The sequence below is a fragment of the Ailuropoda melanoleuca genome, chromosome 11 (genome assembly GCF_002007445.2).
Source record: "Ailuropoda melanoleuca isolate Jingjing chromosome 11, ASM200744v2, whole genome shotgun sequence".
Lineage (NCBI taxonomy): Eukaryota > Metazoa > Chordata > Mammalia > Carnivora > Ursidae > Ailuropoda > Ailuropoda melanoleuca.
This window is the reverse complement of record NC_048228.1, coordinates 75,790,556-75,807,262: the sequence shown is the minus strand read 5'-3', so window position 1 is coordinate 75,807,262 and position 16,707 is coordinate 75,790,556. Positions and strand designations below refer to the sequence as shown.

The 16,707-nt window shown below is 40.1% G+C and overlaps 1 protein-coding gene across 3 annotated transcripts in view; it reads left to right on the top strand.

Moving 5' to 3' along the window:
- Window positions 1-16,707, top strand: part of GRXCR1 (glutaredoxin and cysteine rich domain containing 1) — a 315,893-nt gene that overhangs the window by 161,352 nt on the left and 137,834 nt on the right. The window contains exon 4 of one of the 3 annotated variants that reach the window (XR_004628887.1): window positions 306-5,212. The exons of the other annotated variants lie outside the window; for them this stretch is intronic. The gene's annotated coding sequence lies outside the window, so the exon portion shown is untranslated. Of the gene's footprint in view, window positions 1-305; window positions 5,213-16,707 lie in introns of those variants that run through there. 3 annotated transcript variants of the gene reach the window in all.

Below are 16,707 nucleotides of genomic sequence, written 5' to 3'. Positions count from 1 at the left end.
GGAGAGGAAGAAGCAGGCTCACAGTGGAGGAGCCTGATGTGGGGCTCGATCCCATAACGTTGGGATCACGCCCTGAGCCGAAGGCAGACGCTTAATGACTGAGCCACCCAGGCGCCCCTGTCTTGTGGTTTTTAAATGTGTCCACAAATTCTCTGACATTACCACTAGGAGACAGGCTGGTGTCCCCTCCCCTTGTATCTAGACCAAACATAGTGACTAATCGGCCCACAGAATACGGCAGAAAGGACAGTGGTGTTTGAGGGTGGGTCACAAAAGGGGATGGATCTTCTACCTTTTTTTCCTAGATTACTTGCCCTTGAAGCCCGAGTCATCAAGTAAGAAGTCTGAGACGGTCATGTCGTAAGGAAGGCCAGGCCATGTGGAGAAGCTCTGTATGACTGTTCTGGCCCACAGCTCCTGCTGAGGTCCCAGCCAACAGTCAGCATTGACTGTGACACGTGTGAGCAAGTAAACTTTCAAGATGACTGCAACCTCCATCATCATCTGACATAACTGCATGAGGGAAGCCACGTGAGGGCCATCTCACTATGCCCACTGAAATGCCAGACCTGTGAAAGATAGTGGTTAAAAAAAAGATTGTTGTGTTGAGCCCCTGAAGTTTGAGGTACTTTGTTATGTTAAACTAGAGAAACAGAATGGTCATTTCTGAGTTACCTCATCACCCCTGGTGTTCTCTCTTACCTAGTACCTGTTTCACCAATTCTAATAAATGTCTTCTCTGTGAAGTACCTTCGGGTCAGTGCTGTTTTCCTGACTAGAACCATACTGATAACCCTCCCAGGCAGGGCCTATACAAAACAGCCAGGAAAGATTGAAAAGAAAAAAATCAGCTCACATGTTGGTCTTTTTTAGTTACATGTCTTTTGATATTTATCATCAACTGGTTTTCTAAAGCCAACATGGTAAGATGTTTCTGCTCTGTCAGAAACCATAAATGTAACCTTTTCATTAAGTACAGAAAACTGCTACATTTGAGTAAGTACAGGTCATAAGAGTTTCAGCCTTTGTTTCTTAAAGTTCTAAAATAAACGTGATTCCTTAGTGACATCCTTTGTTCTTTACTACAGCGAACTAACTGCCTTTTCCTTCTATGCCTACTGCCTTGAAGGGGGAAAGGTTTAAAACACACCTTTAACTCTGCGTTTACTTTAGTGTGGTTTCCTTAGGAAAGTTTCAGTCTGTTTGTGTAAGATAAGGAAATGTAGTGAAGATGATTCTGGCACACTGTCGTCCTCACTACCTCAACGTTGGCTTTGCCTGTGATTCGCAGCATACGTGGTAAGGTGCCTGGTGCTCCCAGAAGCAGCCGTGCACCGTGGGCTACTTCCGACTCAGAACTTGGATGTGCATAGATGGAGGCAGGATTCCAAAGTGGACTGAATGGGAACCTTCCTCTCAGGGCGTCAGGTTCTGTTTGGGCTGGCTTACATTTTCTAGCCTTGGACTGCCCGGGTCCCGAGCTGCTCAGATTCCAGGAAGCTAGATTTGGGTGCTAGTTCCATGGAGAAGACAAACTACCCAGAACAGACATTGCCTCACTTTCAAAGCCCTGTTTTGCCTGGACAGCAAGTCTGCTAACGTCGTTAGAACCATGACATCTGTTTAGCTCCCATGTTGCCCTTACCACCAACTCCTTTGTCTCTGATTTTATTCTGCATGCGACCCATGACCTGGGACAGCCTCCTCTTTCTCTAGTTCAGCTTTGGGCACTGGGGTCCCCTTCATTTTCTGACACAGGAGAGACGAAATTAGAAGACTCTAGTTGGTTGGGTGGTAGAAAACAAGTTGTGCTGCCCGAACCCACAGAACCAGGACAGGCCCCCACAAAGAACTGAACTGCAGCCTTACCTTAATTTCTTCATTCTTGACCTCCTCCATTCAGTTCAGTTCCTATCTGTCTCAAGTTCATTGCATCAGATCCTTCTAGTACTAGAGCTTAGTCCTGAGCCCTTATATACTCTACTGAGTCTCTGACAACCTGACCAGTTCTGGCCCAGCTCTTTTGCTAGCTCCCTTTTTACTATCCATGTCTGTAAGCTGTCTCCCATTTACTTGGGCACAGGATGGAGTCTGTTCCCAGAGAATGAGTCAAAACTGTGACCCGGTCCCCTCTCCCACCTCACCTTAGCTTGCATTGATGACCCATATCTGGACTCTTCTGCTGCCATGCCCCACCCCTCATTGGATACAGGCAATTACCTGAATGGGAAATGCAGTTTGTCACGCCCTTCTGGATACCTTTTCAGTCTGTTTTCTCTAACTTGAGTGCTGTCCATTCCTGGCTTCTCTTTTCCCTGCCCTCTCTCCTCTTTTCAGTAGGTCCTTTGTCTGCATTTGCCTGAATAATGGCACTCTCCTCTGTCTTAACCTTTTTCTTGGCCTCTATCGAGCTTCACTTTCCTTCTTGTTGTTCCAAATAAAATAACATATAAAGCTTTGCATTGAAATTTGAGAGGGAAGGAAGATAAATGGCAAGGTAAGGTTGTAAAACCAGATGCTGTGGAGCCCAACAGGTGTGGAGTAGAAGGGCAAATAATGGAGAAACAGGTGACCAGCATCTATCAGGAGCAACTAATAGGAAAGAGGATCCATAGCAATACTTACCGCCTCAGGTGGCTATATAGTCAACAATGCACAGAGCACAGCAATAAGCGAAGTGAACTTAAAACTTAACCCAAGAGTGTAGATATGATCTCTTAGGCATTATTCAGACTTGGTAGCATGGAACAGTGGTGATGGAACAATGTCTCCATTGGAAGCCAGTCTTAGTTTCGACAATGTCCCTAACTATCCATGAGACCACCCTGGTTCTCTCCTTTGAAAATTGATCAAACATATTTTTATCTCTAAGTTTCTTTCTAGTTCTGACATTCTGTAAGTATTGCCCGTGACCTCCATTCTCATGATTGGGCTGGTACAGTATGGATTTAGCCAACTGCTATTTTCAGGTTCTCTTAAGAGGTATACGTGTCCTAGAAATGGAAGAAAAATTATAGTTATTGGGAGGTGATGATGTATGAAACCAACTAGATCAGTTGTGAAACGTTACCGTGGTGAACTATTTAGTTTCTGGTTTCCTAAAATTTACAGCATTTTGGCATCGGGCTCATGAGGTATCTGCCACTATCAAGTGAGTTTGTACTGCATCTCTCAGAGACTTTTACTTATTTTTTTTTTTTACACATGATGCTTCCAAAAGAGGTATTTGAGTGACAGAAGCTGTGGGGAGCACATAAAATAAGGTCATAGAATAAGGAAGCATCAAGGATAAGAGGCTAGTTGCATTTTCTGAGCATGGAAGCAGGAACCTGATTCCATCCAGGAGTGGGAAAGAAGGAACATCAATGAGTTGGTCTTTCCGTTCTGATACCATGATGTCTATAATCTGGAATGCAAGTTTTGTGTTTGAATCTCAGCTCTGCCTTAATGATTTTGAGTCAAGTATTTAGTGTCTCAGTTTTCTCATCTGTAAAGTTGGAACAATATTATATATTTCACAGATTTACTTTAAGGACTAAAAGAGGTAACAGATGGAGCATTTTTTGGCACATAGGAAATCCTTATTAAATGTGATTTTTCTCATTGTTATTTATTATTTATGAAGCAATCAAAATAGAGACTATCCAGTAGGAAATGCATCGGTATAAGCTAAAGTGAATTTCTCACTTCAAATTACACTTTTTAAGGATCCAGGTTCTTTTCTCCAATTAGACTTCACAATTTAAAATTACAAAATTTAATGGCTGAGAAATTAAGAAAAATGTAGTTCACAAATGAAAAACCAAGAATATTTTGGCATTTGAAATAGCGAACAGTCTAAACTTATCTAAATAGGCCATGAAAATGGAATATGTTTTTATATCTTCCAAGTTTGAGAAGCAACTTCTCAGTCACATGTTCCAGTTACGATATTACATCCAAAATAGCAAAAACAGTTTTCTCAGGAACATTTCTATTCTAAGAGCTAATCTTACTTATTGAATGGTAAGTTACCACCACCACCAAGCTTTTTACTGATCCTCTCACTTTATTTGTAAACTAAGTAGACAGTCAATAAAAGTGGTAAAAACATGTCTTTGGACACATAGTGCTTTTGGACATTTGTGCCCTCAACTGTGGGGATAAAAATATATATCCTTTTTATAGAGAAAGTGAGGTAAAACCAGATAGCAACTGTGGAGTATTAAGAACTCTTGAGAAGGAAATATTTGGGTAGATTTTCTTAATCTAAAGCATAGCTTGGGAAAAAATAATGAAAATAATGACTTAGAGTTATATGATATTTTATAGGTGTTCAGTAACCCTGTATTTATAGCTGTTCTAAAAACCATCTTTTTGAATGAATGGACTACTATCCAGTTTTCTTTCCTTTGAGGTTGAAACTCAGAAAAGGGGTAAATATTTATCTTTAAATGTGCAAGCAGTATTTCTCTTTTTATTTGCCTTTATTGCAAAAGGCTTTTCTTTAGCATTCTTGGGAATTACGTCAGCAGTACCTACTCATTTTTTCTCAGAAGCTGTCTATGACCTTCTGTGTCTGAGCCTAAGCATCCCTTCTACCTACTTCCATATTCCTTGGCACTTTGTCTCTATCATACTGCTTCTCAGACTGTACGGGAAGTTCTTGGAGGGCAGGAGTTTAGCAAGTTTTGAATCCCTGCTGTTTAGCATATATGCTCAATCAAATGGGTTGACTGGATAGCTGAAGAATGAATGGAGCAAGAGTCTTGGGGAAGAAGCAGGGGTGATATGCATGCCCACAGATGGAATGCTGCTAACAGCCATGAAATCAGGGTTCCTATTTAGATGGGATATACTGGGGAGGGAGGTAACTGAGATTCCAGAGTATCAGCAAGGCTTGGGTTAAGATTCGGTCCCAATTTAATCTGTTTTCCAAATCCTCCTAAGGCTACTGTGGTCTGAGAGAAACTGAAGATAAATCAGTCCAGTGGTTTTTAGTAAGAGAATTACTCCCCTCTGTGGGGGGGGGGCATTCTGGAAATTATGGGGGAGTGTTTTTTTCTGTTTAATATTTAGGGAGGAGTCTCCTCTGTCATTTTATAAAGTTGGATCCAGGGATTCTAGATGTCTTGCCATGTGTGGGAGAGACCTGCACAATAAATGTGTATCTATTCTGTACAAATTTCATATTATCTTAGCTTTGAAATGAACTCCATCTGATGTATGAACACAAGGTGCTTTTAAATAAAGTTTTTTAAAATTTTTATTTATTTGACAGAGGGAGAGAGAGAGCACAAGCAGGGGGAGTGGGAGAGGGAGCGGGAGAGGGAGAAGCAGACTCCCCACTGAGCAGGGAGCCTGATGCGGGGCTCAATCCCAGGACCCTGGAATCGTGACCTGAGCCGAAGGCAGACGCTGAACTGACTGAGCCACCCAGGGGCCTCAATAAAGTTTTAATATACAGTTTATTTTCCAGGAAATGCAATTGATGTGTAAATTGAAGGGAGTATGGTATTTTGCTTTGTTGGGAAGTTAATCAAAAGTTATTCAGCATTTCAGAAAATTACATCATTGCATTGGTCATGCAGTTGAGTAGTTGACATGACACATACTTGCCAGTTTGCATGTATGCCTGTGATCCCCAGTGATGGGCTGCTTCTAGGACTTGGCACAGGCATCAGACCTCTTTGATACTTCTACTGTGTCATGACCAAGGGCTTACATAATGACATATGTATGCCTTTTTATACATTAGTATTCTTTATTTCTTCTTTATGCTAGAGTTAAAGTGTATACTGTGTTTTTGTGTGAAGGTAGGTCTCACAGTTACAAAAACCATTTTCTGAATATTTTAGCTAGAAGTGTTTCCAGTCGTTTTCACATTTTAGAAAACCAATGAAGTACATACACCTAATATAATGTAATACTCCCTGTGGAATATGGGACCTGTCACCAAATACATTGATTTTGTTGTAGCAAATATTCGTAATAGATGGGATAAGTAAAATAAGTTATTCTCATCAATTCAGGTCAGGGGATGCAGCCAGGTGAATTTAGGAGCCAAACTTGGATAAAAGTTTTCAGATTTCAGAGCTTGGTGGGCTTTAGAATTGTAAAGAAGAAACAATGGAATGAATGTGTTATCTCTGTTTAGATGGATTATAGAGTCTATCCATTTCATTTCAGAATAGTAAAGGGGATATTAAAATATTCGGCACAAAAGGAGATTTGAGGAATGATACAGTTAGGGACCATTGATACAGTTGAAGAAACTCAGACTTTTAACTAACCATATGCAGTGAATCATTGACTGAGTTAAGACTTAGAGTCTGAAACAGTTCCCTGAGGCTAGAGTCCATTCATAAAATACTGAAATGTACAATCCAGTTTATTTATCTCTATCTGTTTTTACAACAAGGGATTGCACCCAGGGCCACTGGTGCTTTGTTGACATGAGAATGTTATTTAGTCCTCTAAAAAATGAAGCATAAAGCAACAGTTAGAAAAGCCAGATGAGCTCTCCAGGTTGTTAAAAAAGGGTTTTGTCCTTTTCCATTTCCCATAAAAGCCCAGCTGTACCTCCTAAAATTGGAACTTATTCATGTACTCTCCAGGTGCCAGGGCATAAAAATCAAATGTGGAGAAAGCTGAAACAAGATATTTCAAAAATAGAAACAGGATATGGGAATAGGGAAAGAAGTAAATGAAAAGTAAGTAAATGGAAAGGTAGAAAGGAAAGAGAGAAAATCACCATATGGAAACACTTTGATGGTGTAAAGTGCACATAGGATTTTATTAACAGTGAATTTTTTGGATAAGAAATGATAGTTAATCTTAATTGTTTTAGATAGCTTGGGTGCTTGGGTTCATCCATTCAAATTATCTGGCCTATATTTTTACATTTAAAAACTCAAAATGTGTGAGTTTTTATGTGGCTGGACTTCATGCTAGGTCGTAGGGAAATTTGGAATAAACCCAGATCTACCAGTTCTGAGGACAGTTTTCTTTTTACACTGAGGACTTAGACATAAGCAAAGGGCCGTACTTGATATATGTTTAGAAGGGCTCAGGGTAGTACTTGCAGGTTTGGTAACCATGTAGAGAGAGACAAAGGAAGAAGATAGGATTGGAGAGCAGAAATTCTAAACCTGCTAAAAAGGAGTGCTATTGGTAGGAGTGGAGCTGATTAGAGAGAAGAGAATGAGGAATAATGATGTTCTATTTTAGATATTTTATGCTTGGGTAACAGAAGCACACCTTGTTGGTTAATGTCTGCTGAGCATGGGGACATAAAGGAAAAGTCACAAAATAGCTTGGAACCATTAAAATGTTTTCATTCCAATGTTCCATTTCCATAAAGCAAATCTATGTATAATTAGCTCCCGAGAGTTCAAGGTTTTCCCACTTGGAATTTTGGGTTCCAGAGAAGCGAGCACCAGGGAGTGTATGTCTGGATGGTACTTTACGGTAATAAGAAGGAGCAGTTCCTTTGGTGAATTGTCCCCCGTGACTCAGAGCTGTTTGTTGTAAGCTGCATAAAGCTATTCGAACCAGGTTAAGTGAACAGGTGGATTAACTAGAGTTACACATGGCAGGACATTATCCCAGGCCTCATGAAGACTCGAGAGCTGGAAATCCCTGGGAGTGAAGGCAGCCCTTTTTCTTGTTCACTGTTGGAAGCTCTCAGAACTGCTATGCTCTAATTCCAGTTCATCTTGCTGGACTAGCCAAAGGGTAGTGTTATATGACCCACTGCGAACTTAGTAGAGCTGCCGGAAGGGACGCTCTGGAGAGCCTCGCCCAAGGCAAGCAATTTTAAAATATGCCTGCTAAAAGCCACTGGCCAAATACTCTACTGGGATTGTGGAGGACCGTGGGTCCTGAGTAGGTTGGAGGAAATATTACAAGGAACACATTTGCAAAAACAATACTACTATTAGAATGTTGAAGCATTTTAAGAAAAGAGTGGGTATGGGCTTAGTTGATTAACTTTATTATTATTTTACCAGATAATTAACAAAAATATTACTATTTAGAAGGGAAACTTGTCTCCTTCCTTAATTTTTAAATTCATTCAACAAGCATTTTTGAAATACCGTCCAAGTGCTTCTAGTGATTGTTCTAGATGCTGGAACATAGCATTTATCACACTCGTTTAAATCTTTGCTCTAGAGAAGCTTACAATGGGAAGGCAGACTATAAGAGACAAATCATTATGATGTGAAGAATAATAAAGCAGGTTAAAGGAACTAATGGCAGATTTTATCTAAGTTGTCAGGGAAGGCAGAGTGATTATATCATTTCTTTTTTGTTTTCAAGATTTATTTATTTGAGAGAGAGAGTGTGTGCAAGCGGTGGGGGGAGGCGCAGAGGAAGAGGGAGAATCTCAAGCAGACTCCTCGCTGAGGACGGAGCCTTGAGGCAGGGCTCGATCTCATGATCCTGAGATCATGACCTGAGCTGAAATCAAGAGTCAGACGCTTAACTGACTGAGCCACCCAGGCACCCCTCATTTATTTCCTAATGGAGATATTCTGAGTATGAAAACAAGCACTATGTAGTAATTCTGGAATAACAGACATCAACTGGGACTGTCCCAGGCAAACTTGACAGCAATCTGGTCACCCCACTGATAGTGTAACATTATAAACAGAGAGAGGGAGAAACTGGAGAACAAGTGATGTATTTATTTAGGGGAAAGTGGTCCGGGAGGAGGGAAGACTTGAACCATTCTGCACAGACTGTGGGCATTGCAAATTTATAATTTTAGAATTTCTAAAACAAGAAGAGAACTCCACCATGGCATTGCCTCTCCTAGGAAGGGCACCTTAAGGACTAGCCATATGGGGACTGGCTAACCTGCCCTGTCAGAGCCTGACCACTGATATAGCTGATTGTCAGTGTAGGAGTAGAGGCATTGCCAGTCAGAAGACCTCTTCCACACTATGGTCACAGAAAGATGGTGTTAATGTGAGGTTGCTTTGTGGGGCGTCTGGGTGGCTTACTGGGTTAAGCGTCTGCCTCCCACTCAGGTTATGATCTCAGGGTCCTGGAATAGAGCCCCACATTGGGATTCCTTGCCCAGCAGGGAGTCTGCTTCTCCCTCTCCCCTCAGCCCCTCCCCACCGCTTGTGCTCTCTCTCTGTCTCAAATAAATAAAATCTTAAAAAAATTTTTTTTAAACATAAGGTTGTTTTGTAAAAGGCTGAGCGTGATTTGTGGCTCTATTTTGAGAAGTCCTTTCTGTCTAGAGACTTGGCTCAACCGAAGCCTGAGAGCTTCTGTGGAGTAAGCTGCTGCTTCTCTTTTCCGGGTACAACCTCCGGCTCACACACGAGCCTCTGCTTCTAGGGGTCCTCTGAGAGCTTGGGCCGCTCACCCCGCTGCTGTCGGCTGTCACAGTTCACCATGCAGCTGCTCTCCAGTTGCCCGCTGTTCTCCACAGGTCTTGCTCAGCTCAGTGGGATCATGTTCTGTCAAGAAACCGCATTCCGGGGTGAGTAAGCTGGGGAGCCCAGCAGTGTGGGGAGGTTGGACCTTACACCATATTAGCTCTGCCTCTTCCTCCCCTTCATCATCATGAAGTACCTGTGGGCACAAAGCTATTGTTCTGGATAACAATGCACAACAACACATTAAGGTTAACAGCTCTTACTCATCGGGGGTGTACTTTTGTCAGACACTTAAAAACATTAGGCGTTAAAAACTGAAATTCTCACTCACCCGTGAGACAGGTATAATGCTGTTAGGTTTATCCCTGTGAAGTTATTTACACTCTGTCATTTTTGACCTACAAAAATGACATTTTCATATGGGCAGACCTAATAATTTATAGGGACAGAAAGGAAAGTTCAGTGATGTTAAGACAAATAAATTTAACCAAAGTCACACAACTTGACTCATTACTATTATTTTAATGCTAGTCTCTTGGCTTCTGGGTCTGTGGTCCTTGCACTTTGCCTCACTGGCAGCTATATCTTATATAAAATTGATTAATTGCTTATTTCTTTGGAGGACTTCAGGATAGAACACACTGATCTAGAGTGATTTGTAGAGCCCACGAATTCCCCTAATCCTGCAGAGAACCCAATGCTAGAACATTTAGACCTGGGAGAAAGGCCCTAATACACAAGCTCATAAACACAAAGAGGGCACTGTGAAGTCAGAAGCAAAAAGGGAAATGGGCAGAAGAGTCAGCTCAGAGGAAATCCTTTTAAGAGGGTATGCAAGGACATTGCTGTGATGTGGATGTGAAACAGTTGGCTACCAGAAGTGGGCACCATTTCCCAATGGGGGTTCCTCAAACCCCAAGTTCCTCAAAAGATGTCGGAACCAAATAGGCTGGGAAGCTAACTGTATTCTCCTGCAAGCAGCCCAGAGCCACTAATGGGAATGAGACTGGGAGCTAAGGGGCATTTCTCTGTTTCTCTGTCCTCCCCAAACTCTGCTTCTCTTTTCCTCTGGATATCTGCATTTCCCTTTTCCCTCTCTTTACAAATGGCTTTCTCAATTTCTTCATGCGTATGGTGAGAAATTATCCAAGAAAGACCCTAAATTTTAATGCCCACAAACACAGAGGAGAATCACTGCATGAAGTTAGAAATTCTCCAGAGAGACAAAGCCAAATGTTTCGGGTTAGGTCTGAGGTCTCCCGAGGCCAGGGATAGGTTCCATGCACACTCTCTAAGGAGACATGGTATAGTAGGCAAATTGACGTGTTTGTTATAGTTGGTATCAAGCCACACTGAGAAGCTAGAGAAGTCTCTTTTCATGTTTTTTTTTTTCTTCTCTTTGGGTGTGTCTGTGCTCAATCAAGAGTCTTCACAGCCTACCCCAACACTGGGCTCTATCTTCCCTCTTCCCAAGCTGTCCCGCTGTAGTCCTGGCCGTGCTTCAGGTAATAGATGTCTGAGTTTGCAAATAATTACATATTTGGCTGCCAACATCATCATCTGATTGAAAATTAAAATTTTCTCTCACTAAGCAGCTATTTGGGTGGTCATTTGGCAAAATCAACTTCTTCAGATCCCCTTTCATTGACCTGATGTGTAAGGCACGTGAGAGCCATTGGAAGCTAAAGGACTAAATGAATGCAAAATGTTACTGTCATGACTTTACGATGCGTTGAGAGCCACCTGGAAATCTTGGTAGAGAATGCTTCTTAAGATTTTAGTCTCAACTGTCCGTGGTCATCTTTTACATTACAGAACAGTATTTGATGATCATTGCATATTCCTAGTAGGAATAAGAAACCTGACAAAAGAATGAAGTCAATGATGCTAGTCCATTTTCCGTGCCCCCTAAGTGATGTTTCTTTGGAGTGTGTGTTTGTCCTGTGCTGGCTGAGACTGGGCAGACCCTAATCTTTTGAACAGATGCCTGTAACAAAAAGTTAGCTGGGCTTTAAGGACAGCTAATGTCTCTGTGGGATGCAGAGTGTTATTAAGGCTTGATGGCAATCTTCTGACGTGATAAAACTGAATTAAAGAACAGGAACTGCCTGCTTGGCAGCGCTGAGGGCAGTTGGAAAGCTCAGCAAAGGAACAGGCATTAAGGAAGAAAGAATGCTGACAGAAGCTGGGCAGGCAGACCAGGCTATTTAATTCAGAGGGGTGGGTGTTAATTAATTTATTTTGGGTGAGGGAGATCTGATTTCTGAGCTAGGCTACAAGCTGTTGCCAGTCTAGTTGGGAACAATGTCTTAACAGCTGTAGGAATATCATCCATCGTCTGGGTGGCTGACCTCACGTCGTATCCGTCTTTTTGTGTCCAGACTCACCATGCTGTGTCAACTGGATGCCAGCAGCTCATTTTTCTTCCCCTTCAGCATTACTTTTGTCTCTCGTTTGTCTCTGCTTCTAATCTCTCCAAAAACTCCACTGGAGCCCCCAAATGATCCATGGCAGGTAGAAAAAAAGGAACCAGGAGTGAGTTGGAAGTTATCACTCCTTCTAGAATGGCATTTAAAGGTATGAAGTCTTGACTTCCTATCCTTTTAAGATGGGTCAACTGCTATCCAGAAAAAAGGTTAGTTATTAAAATTCACGAAAGCAAATGTCAGGCTCATGATGTCCTGATTTCCTATCTGGTCTCTGCTTTCTCACTGTGAAAAATTACTTTCTCTCAATTCCCTTGTTTCACATAACAAAGAGCACATCTAATGATGTCCTCCCACAGGCGGTTGTATGGAGGCATTTATTATAGTAATTAATTTTTCAAGGTAAAAAAATGGTATGATGTATTATGAAATTCAAACTTTTGGGGTACTTTTTTAAGTTATTTTGAGGTAGTGGGAGAAGTACTGGATCTGGGTACAGAAGCTCTGGTTCAAGCAAATCACTTAAAAATCGAAGGAGTCCTGTATGTATTTGTTAAAACTCACCAATCTATACTAAAAGGGTGCATTTTATTGAGCATAAATTAACCTGTATAAATATAACTCAGAAATATGAGGAATAACTCTATTTAGTAAGTATGAAGGTAAAATATGCTCATCGGAAAATATAGAAAAGCATGAAAAAATAAAAACTAGCCATCACATCTCAACCACGAGATAATCACATATCCATTTTTGGTTACAGTGAGGTGAATTAATTACATCCTACTATTCAGGGTAATCTGTCATCGCTGGTCCATGCGACGCCCCCACATTCCCACTTCATCTAGTCCCACTTTTACTTCTTTCTTTTCTCTTACCTACCCTTACAAAATATACTTTGATTTATATCACCCTTGTAAAATATGTAGTGTTGCTTTGTGCATGCATTTGTTTTTATTCCACTTAAATGATATGTTAGTGTCTGTAGAACCCATTCTGTTTCTAAATTATTTTAGTCAATACTAATACTATGTATTAAAGATGTATCAGAGCGATGTGGGAACTTAGCTCATTGATCTTGATTTCTATATAGCATTTACAAGGCTATTGTTTCCAGTTTCTCAAAACCCCACACAATATTGAAATAAACCTCCTCATACATGTCCCTTGGGACCTTGAGGTTAACATCTCTGTGTTATAGAACTGTGAGTGGCTTTCCTGGGTCATGGCATCCAGAATGTGTGCATGAGTATATACACCCATCAGTAATTATAGGAGGCTTTCAATTTTCCACATCCTCCAACATTTATGTATTTAATTAATTTTCTGTCTATATATTTTTTTAAAAATAGATATTTTCTTATTATATAATTTACTTTTAAAACTGTTTTGCCATGACTTTCTTATGTTTTGAAATAATGTTATATTCAAAGCTAGACCTTAGTTATTAGACTATCATCCTTTGTTTAGCTGATAATCTATTTTGTGATATTCAGGTACAATATGCTTCTAAGATAGGACATAAATAAGTCTACAGTAAAGGCAACATAATTATCAAATTAATAAGTTGAACCACTGATACTTGGACATGGGTACGGATCAACTTCTTACCAGTCATGGGTTATTCCTATGTATAACTCTTTGGTTAGAGGAAACAAATAAAACTTGGACTGTATTAAGAGAAATAATTCAATAGGTAAAAAGAGAAACTGAAAAGAAATGGAAACCTAACTTCTGGAGCAAATCTATACATGATATGCCCTGATAATCATGTTGCTGGGCATGCACTTAGTCAATGAAGTAAAAAACAACTATCAGTTAATCATGCCTCTTATGTAGAGGAAGAGTCATTGACCAGAATTACCTTGAGATAGAAGGTGTTTTTTTTTTAATTTCCCCATTTAGCCATATATTTACTTTTTTATGTGCTGAACTTCCTTGTAAGGTTTTTTATGAAGTTGAGTAAAATTAAGCCAACGGTTCTGTTAAATTCCACAGTGATTCAATATGTTCAGATGTTTGATGTAGATATTGATTATTCCTCCACTACTCAGACCTTCTCTGATACTGATCCTTGAGTTTATATTGAATGTTAGACTGATACTCTGAAAGCATCAATGATTTGCTATACATCGGTTTTGGAGAATTCAATATTGACATGTTGAACAAGAGAGTTGATATTAAGAGGGATTTATTTCTGCATACTAAAATTAAATAGATCCATAGACTTTGATTAAGAATTCTTCTTTGAAAGAGTCTTCAGCCTTTTATATTGGAGGTTTCTTATGCATATAGTGTACATCATGATCGACATAAAAGGAATACCAGAAACCCTAGTGTGAGAAAAAGAAAGATAAGAGTTCTGATCATGATTTTTTCTAAAATGTAACATTCTGCATTTGTTTGAGATTTCATTAGACTTTTATGGAAGGGGTGATGAGGAAAACTGGAAGAGATGAAATAACCTTCCATGAAAATGTTCTTTTTTGATGATAGGATGTTATTTACTATACACTGTGATAATCAGGATGACATAATTCAAGTCAGTTATTTATGAAGGACAAATATATTTCTTAATAAGGGAGCTCAAAGCAGACTATAGACTAGGACATGTGCACATATCTTACTTTTTTCTTGTGTATTTACTTGGAACAAAGGGAATTACTTTCTGTGAAGAACACTGTTTTTTGAGTACTACCACTTAGGGACAAATGATTGCAGATACCTTGGGAACTTCTGGAGGTTAAAGTATTTTATGTTCGAATTGCTGTGTTAGTATTTGAACTAGATGTCTACTTAAGAAGAAGTAGAACAGGCCACTTTCTATATCGATGGAGATTAGCTTTGTTCATATTTGTATAGGCAGGGATAAGGGCAATGCCAGGCACAAGAAACCTACTAAAAAGTATTTGCTGAAATTGCACTACTGGGTATTTACCCCAAAGATACAGATGTAATGAAGAGAAGGGCCATATGCACCCCAATGTTCATAGCAGCATTCCACAATAGCTAAATTGTGGAAGGAGCCAAGATGCCCTTCAACAGATGACTGGATTAAGAAGATGTGGTCCATATATACAATAGAATATTACTCAGCCATCAAAAAGAACAATTTCTCAACATTTGCTGCAACATGGATGGGACTGGAGGAGATAATGCTAAACGAAATAAGTCAAGCAGAGAAAGACAATTATCATATGGTTTCACTCATTTATGGAACATAAGAAGTAGGAAGATCGGTAAGAGAAGAAAGGGAAGAGGAAGGGGGGTAAAGAGAAGGGGGAATGAAGCATGAGAGACTATGGACTCTGGGAAACAAACTGAGGGCTTCAGAGGGGAGGGGGGTGGGGGAATGGGATAGGCTGGTGATGAGTATTAAGGAGGGCATGTATTGCATGGTGCACTGAGTGTTATACGCAACTAATGAATCATTGAACTTTACATCAAAAACCAGGGATGTACTGTATGGTGACTAACAATATAATAAAAAAATACTATTATTAAAAAAAAAGTTTTGCAAACACTAAAAAAAAAAGTATTTGCTGAATGAATGAATGAATGAATGAATGGGTTGGAAAATTAAGCAGTTGAGTTTGTGAGGGACAAAGTGAACATATAAAGATGGAGATTGGTTTTCTGACTTTGGAAGGTTAGTGGCATTCAACTTCAACTGAGATGTTTCATTTATATTGGACTTAGAATGGTGGGATAATCTCATTGTGCCTCATTTCCTTCCATCTGGAAGTTGAATATATGAATACTTACCTCCTATCTTTGTTTTTCCTATGCCTCCTTTTTTTGGATTATTTTAAATTTTTTGTATGTTGCTGTAGTGTATACATTTTTCTAGCCTTCTTTCAGTCTCTATAAGAATTGGGTAAATATAGGGATGCCTGGGTGGCTCAGTCGTTTAAGTGTCTTCCTTCTACTCAGGTCATGGGATCGAGTCCCACATGGCACTCTGTGCTCAGTGGGGAGCCTGCTTCTCCCTCTGCCTATTTCTCTCTCTCTCTCTGACAAATAAATATAATCTTTTTAAAAAAGAATTAGGTAAATATAAATTGAAATAATAATAGCTGCTTTGTTTTAAATGAAATTAGATCTCCTGTAAGTAAGGCCTCATAAATTCATCATAAACAAATGTTTGTAAATATATGAGAGGTCGTTATTAACACACACTCTGCTTATTACTATTTTAAGTGAAATAAAAGACTGTTTCCCCCTCAGCATAGATCACAGCTAATGAGCTGTCCCAGCAACTCATTCTACAAATCCATGTTAGAGTTAGTGCATGACTCAGCATTTAGGCCCAGTTTTGCCATCTGTAAAGTGAATGTTTCACAATTCCCTGTGGTCAGAAATGTTATGAGATTAAAGAAGGTAACAGGCGATGTTCTCTGTTTTACCCAGTTCATTCCTTCCATCTTCTGCTTTCCCCCACCGCCAATGCACATTGCATTTGTGCTGTGAGATGTGGTCAATAACAGCAAGAGAACATCTTGAGGGTCTCAGAGAAGCTCCATTCTGAAGTACCTGGAAGACCTGAGCTTGTCTCCATCGAGGGTGAGAGGAGCCGGACTCAGTGCCTTTGACCACACAGTGACAACCAAATGGAGCTAGAGTCTTGGGAAGAGAGCAGAGAGGCAGAAAAGAAGGAAAGTAATGGGAGGATGGGAGTGGGGAGGAAGACATGTTGGATGCCTCTCTGAGACTGACTTTATTGGATAGAAAGGTGACCCCATGCAGATAGCAAATAAATTAATAACCCATCCTCTGGATCCCAGTGTGTTCCAGACCTCCAGTAAGAATGCATCCCTTCTGGTAATGAAGTTGTTTCTTGCCTGTCCCTCTGGGTGTTGCACAGCATTAAATCAAAGTTACATGTATATGAAAATTGTAGCATATGC